We start from the raw sequence: 6,775 nt of genomic DNA, 5'->3' as shown, positions 1-6,775 counted from the left end.
TCCTTGGTGATGTTCGAGCAAAAGTCTCCACAAGAAGGCAATTGGCTAACTTTAGCAATCATCATGCCTATATCTCCGTAGTGGAACCCAAGAAAGTGTTTGAAGCCCTTGAAGATTCGGATTGGGTGGAAGCTATGCATGAGGAACTCAACAACTTCAAGCGCAACAAAGTGTGGACCTTAGTAGAGAAGCCAAAGGAGTGCCGCAATGTTATAGGCACTAAATGGATATTCAAGAACAAGCAAGATGAGTTTGGAAATATTGTGAGGAACAAGGCAAGATTGGTGGCTCAAGGTTTCTCTCAAGTTGAAGGGATTGACTTTGGAGAGACCTATGCTCCCGTGGCTGCGTCTTGAGTCCATCCGTATCCTTCTTGCTTATGCATCGCATCATAACTTTAAGTTACAACAAATGGATGTGAAAAGTGCTTTTCTTAATGGTCCTTTGCATGAAGAGGTTTATGTTAAGCAACCCCCGGGGTTCGAGGATCTCAACTTTCCTAACCATGTCTACAAGCTTGATAAAGCACTTTATGGTCTCAAACAAGCTCCTAGAGCTTGGTATGAGCACCTTAAGGAATTGTTGGTAGACCGTGGGTTTGATGTTGGGCTAATCGACCCCACTCTTTTTACTAAGAGGGTCAATGGGGAGCTTTTTGTTTGCCAATTATATGTTGATGATATTATATTTGGCTCTACTAACAAAGCTTTCAATGATGAATTCTCAAAGCTTATGACCGATAGGTTTGAGATGTCTATGATGGGAGAGATGAAGTTTTTCCTTGGGTTTGAGATCAAGCAATTGAGAGAAGGAACCTTCATCAATCAAGCAAAATATCTCCAAGACATGCTCAAGAGGTTCAAGATGACCGAGATGAAGGGTGTTGCCACTCCTATGGTTACCAAATGTCATCTTGCACTTGATCCCAATGGTAAAGAGGTGGATCAAAAGGTATATCGCTCCATGATTGGATCCTTGCTTTACCTTTGTGCATCTAGACCGGACATAGTGTTGAGTGTAGGTGTGTGTGCAAGGTATCAAGCTTCTCCTAAGGAGAGCCACATGATAGCTCTCAAGAGAATCTTTCGATATTTGGTTGATACCCCAAGATATGGTATTTGGTACCCCAAAGGCTCAAGTTTTATTCTCAATGGGTACACCGATGCGGATTGGGCGGGAGACAAGGATGATAGGAAATCAACCTCGGGGGCTTGCCAATTTCTTGGTAGGTCCTTGGTGTGTTGGTCATCTAAGAAGCAAAATTGCATATCTCTCTCCACCGCCGAAGCCGAATATGTTGCCGCCGCAAGTGGATGCACTCAATTGTTATGGATGAGGCAAACTTTAAAGGAATACGGTGTCATTTGTGACAAAGTGCCTCTTTTATGTGACAATGAAAGTGCTATCAAGATTGCCTATAATCCGGTGCAACATTCAAGAACGAAGCATATTGAGATCCGGAATCACTTCATTAGGGATCATGTTGCCCGTGGTGATATTGAGCTCATCTATGTTCCTACCAAAGATCAACTTGCCGATATATTCACGAAGCCTCTTGATGAAGTAAGGTTCACTTATTTGAGGAATGAGCTAAATATCATCGATTCAAGGAGTATAGCTTGACCATCTTGCAAACACACCTTCGTCTCAAAACTTTATTTGGTTTAGATGTGGGCATGGAAATAGGGGGAGTGCGGTTTAAATTATTGAGCTATCCCTCCCCCCATAATGCCAACATTAAAGATTTCATTCTCGTTATATCATATGTTGATATGTGAGCTTAAATGATGAGTATTGGTTTGGACCCAAGATATATCTTCGCGGTGCCATACCATAACACTCATATATGGTGGCCTAGGCCACCACACTCTTCTTCGTGAAGAGTTGGAGTTGTTTGGTTTTTCATTGGATTTTATTGACATCTCCATGTTCTTATGGGAAATCACTCTAGTATGGCCTTATTTGCTCATATTTTGCAAACTTGAGTGACCATGTACCATTAACAGTTTGTATCCTCTAAAACCTAAGCCTACACTCTCCTATAAGCCATTTCCATCTTGCTCATTTGTCATGTTTGGTAAAAACTTGGAGTTTGAGGTTTTTCGGTCGGATGATCTAGGGTGCTCCATCTTATTGGTAAATTTGCACCTTATATGTGACGTGATACTTTATTACATCATATATGGGTGTTGCAAATAACCAACGAAAGATGGGCAGTTCCCAGTGATTACGGAATTTTCGTAACCCCGGATAATCCGGCCCCAGGCGACCCCGGAATATCCGGCCCGGCCGGATTATCCGCCCTAAGCTAGGGCCGGATTATCCGGCCTGGGCAGATCTTGAAAGGGTTGAGTCGAGGGCGCAGGGGGCAAAACGGTTCAGACCTTCCCCCCACGCGCCTCTCTCCTCTTTCTCCTCTCAAGGCCGCCGGATCTCCTCCTCCTCGCCGGAGACGCTCCGTCCGCCCTCTCTCGGAGTTCTTGGGTGGATCGGGTGCATCTCCTCCCTAGCTACCTTCTCCTCCAAGCGGTTTCCACAATGGATGTGGGTATGATTCACAATCTCTAACCCTAGATGTTGTGTTTTATATGTGCTATTTTCTTGGTGGAATTGGTGTCTAGTTGTTCCAAATCACGAGTAGTGTACTCCTCTTGCATGCTATGAGGCCGATCTAGTCTTAGACAAGTTTTTGATTGGAAATCTGCACATCTCGCAGGGCCAGATTATCCGCCCCCCCGAGCCGGCCGGATTATCCGGCCGGGCCGGATTATCCGCCCCCAGGGGACCCCGGATTATCCGGCCTGGAGCTTCATCGCCGCTGCAGTTTTGCTTCAATCTATCATGTCTAGATGTGTACCGACTTATAGCATGTTTCTCGAGTATATTACTATATCTTACATGACTTATGAGCATTACCTTCTCTTTGCTTCCCGCCTTTGCTTCTCACAGGTGGTGCTTCTCGGGGTGGACGGAGACGTCAAAGGCATGATCGATCTAGTGACGAGTTTGCACCCAATGCACCTCGCAAGTCCGTCACCTCAAGGAGGAAGAACAAGGAAGTGAGGGAGAACTACAAGACCATGGATCCAGTGTCTTATTCTGCTATTCGTCTGAAGAACTGGTATGAAGATGTTCCAAGGGATGAAGAGATAGAAGGCAGGAGATTCTGGTGCATGGAGCAAGTATTCATCTACAAGGACATCTATGAGCCCATGAAGAATCTGAGACCCATGCAAGCTATCAATGTGGACATTCTGGCTGAAAACGATCATTTTGAAGATGCTATACGGGTTCTTTGGAAGAATGGGCTTGAAAGATATCATGAAGATTCAATGTGACTATAGCCCAGAGTTGGTGAAGCAATTCTTTGCCACTTTGGCAATCAAGACCGATGAGGAACGCACTATGGAATGGATGTCTGGCTCTACTCACTGCACTGCTACTCTGCGCCGCTTTGCTGGTATTCTTGGAGTTCCTATTGATGAGGGTCGTCGTCTTCATGGACCACAACAGGCTGACAAGAATATTCTTGCGAATCTCTATACCTCAGCAGGAAGGATTGGTTATACTAAGGGGCTGCTCCTCATATACAGTCAGTTGCTCCGGTTCTTTCGGGCAACCATTTGCCCAAGTGGTGGTAACAATGATGCTATCCGGGGAGTCCTGGTGGATCTTATGCACCTCAGCTTTAAGTGTGCTCGTGATGGTAATGAGGTGCGGGACTACACTCTTGATATCATGGACTTTATCTTCCATGAGATCCGTGATGCCATGGTCTCCCGGACCACCATTCCTTATGCACCCTACATCCAGCTTCTCATCAACAACTCTGTGTCTGTGAGTGAAGATTTGAGTGGGTATCCGTTGGTGAAGCACCATGTCAAGAAGGCCTACAAGCTTAAGCCAGTCTCTTCAGCTGTACCTGCACCTGGCTCTTTCATGGGTGATGCTCGTTCTAGTGGTGTTGCTCCTGCTCGTCATCCTGATGTCCCGGCTATGAGGAAGGAAGTGACTCGGCTTAGTTGGTTTCAGCGTCACATCCTTTGCATGAACATTGAGATTCACAAGGAGAACTATGCAGCTAGCCGTGAGCGTTCTGAGATTAAGCATACTCAGGCGGTTATTCTACACAAGCTCAGTGGTGATCAAGGTCCCCCGCCTCAGCCTCCAGCTCACCAGGGTTACAGTGGTTGGCACTCTGCACAGGTTCCATGGAGTGATCTTGATGATTGCCTCCAAAGGTCCAACACCTCTCGTCGCTCTCCGGATGCTCCTGACACTGATGAAGAGGAAGAAGAAGAAGAAGAGGTGCAAGAGTCCGATGATGATTATGCCTCCGAGTGATTCCCATGGGACGTGTAGCATCGCGCTTGTCCCCTTTTTGGCGTCTCGATGCCAAAGGGGGAGAAGTGTTCTATTAGGATTCTCGGGGATTTGCATGGTTTGGGCTCAAGCATATGCGTTTACCATTCTGCTTATTTGAACTATTTGGTTTGTTTGTGTGCCGTTCAAAACTATGTGCTATGTGGTGTGAGACATTGTTATGGTTTTCGGATTTCTATTTGTTGAGATCAAGGATATTTCATTATGTGTGATGCTATATCTCCGTATTATATATCTACACATGGGTATGACTTCTTTCATCCTGTCTCAACTTCATATGTGTCAATGTCTTTTGTTAGAGCTCATGTTGGATATCTCTTGTGTTGAGGCACCATACTCCTATGTGTTGTGTATTTGTATTCAAATGCAAATTACTTATATGCACACATGTAGGGGGAGTGCCTCTATGTTTGCCTTCATGCTTGTCTCTATAATGATTCTATTGCAAATCCGTATATTGTCATCAAACACCAAAAAGGGGGAGATTGAAAGAACATCTCTCACATTATGTTTTGTGTGTTTGATGTCAATATATATGATACACTAATGTTTGTTTAAGTGGTACAGGGATTACATAGATATTTATTCTTGTGTGTTGGATTTGATCGTGTGTCAAAAGGATTCAGAAAAAGGTTGGCCAGGCCGGATAATCCGGGCCGGATATTGTTGAAATATCCGGCCCCCTGGTTTTGGCTAAGTCTTCGAGGAAATTTGGCTCTGTATGGGGGCCGGACATTTGCCCGGATAATGTCCCGGTATTGTACCAGGGCCGGATTATCCGGGCCGGATATTTTGGAAATATCCGGCCCCCCCGTTTTTCGCTAAGGACTGGAAGAAAATCTACTCTGGCTATGGGCCGGACTTTTGGCCGGACAATGTCACACTTTTGCCCCGAAGACCGGATTATCCGGGGGGGGGGGGGGGCGGATTATCCGGCCCTTACTTAGGCCGGATTATCCGGCCCCCCGGAAACAGCAACGGCTCCTTTTCGAGTGGGGGTATAAATACCCCCCTTCTTCCTCCTTGGTTGCTTGCTCAATCATTGCACAAGAATTCTGCCAAGCCACCTCCATTAGAGCCACCTCAAAGAAAGTCAAGATTTACAAGATCTCCTTCCTCCCCCAACCAAAGCTCTTGATCTTTGGAGATTCGAAGGAGAAGACACCGATCTACATCCTCACCGAAGCGTTCTTCATTTCCCCCTCTCTTGTTTGAGGGATCTCATGCTAGTGTTCCTATTTGGTTCCCTAGTTGATTTGTGTTGATGTATTGTTGTTGATTGTTGTGTTGTAACAGATTTGGGAGCCTCCAATTTGGTTGTGGATGTTGTAGGATAACGTTGCATAGAAAACAAAAATTTTCCTACCGCGAACACGCAATCCAAGCCAAGATGCAATCTAGAAGACGGTAGCAACGAGGGGGTATCGAGTCTCACCCTTGAAGAGATTCCAAAGCCTACAAGATGAGGCTCTTGTTGCTGCGGTAGACGATCACTTGCCGCTTGCAAAAGCGCGTAGAAGATCTTGATCACGATCGGTTCCGGCGCCACGAACGGGCAGCACCTCCGTACTCGGTCACACGTTCGGTTGTTGATGAAGACGACGTCCACCTCCCCGTTCCAGCGGGCAGCGGAAGTAGTAGCTCCTCTTGAATCCGACAGCACGACGGCGTGGTGTCGGTGGCGGTGTAGAAGTCCGGCGGAGCTTCGCTAAGCTACGCGGGAAATATGAAGTGGAGGAGCAAAGCTAGGGTTTGGGAGGGGGTGGCCGGCCACTCAAGGGGGGCGGCCAAGCTATGGTCTTGGGGTGGCCGGCCCCCTCCCTTGGCCCCTCATTATATAGGTGGATCCCAAGTGTTGGTGTCCAAGTCTTCGAATAAGACCCGAAACCAAAACCTTCCATAGGAGGGGGCAAACCTAGCCCAACTAGGACTCCCACCCAAAGGTGGGATTCCCACCTCCCATGTGGGGGGTGGCCGGCCCCCTATGGTGGAGTCCACTTGGGACTCCACCCCCACTAGGGCTGGCCGGCCATGGAGGTGGAGTCCCTTGTGGACTCCACCTTCCTTGGTGGTTTCTTCCGGACTTTTCTAGAACCTTCTAGAACCTTCCATAGAACCTTCCGCGACATTTTATTCACATAAAATGACATCCTATATATGAATCTTATTCTCCGGACCATTCCGGAACTCCTCGTGATGTCCGGGATCTCATCCGGGACTCGAACAAAGATTCCAACTCCATTCCATACTTCAACAACTACCCATTCAACATCCAACTTTAAGTGTGTCACCCTACGGTTCGAGAACTATGCGGACATGGTTGAGTACTTACTCGACCAATAACCAATAGCGGGATCACGGAGATCCATAATGGCTCCCACATATTCAACGA

This window comes from Lolium perenne, chromosome 1 (genome assembly GCF_019359855.2).
Source record: "Lolium perenne isolate Kyuss_39 chromosome 1, Kyuss_2.0, whole genome shotgun sequence".
Lineage (NCBI taxonomy): Eukaryota > Viridiplantae > Streptophyta > Magnoliopsida > Poales > Poaceae > Lolium > Lolium perenne.
Note: the sequence above shows the minus strand (reverse complement) of the source record.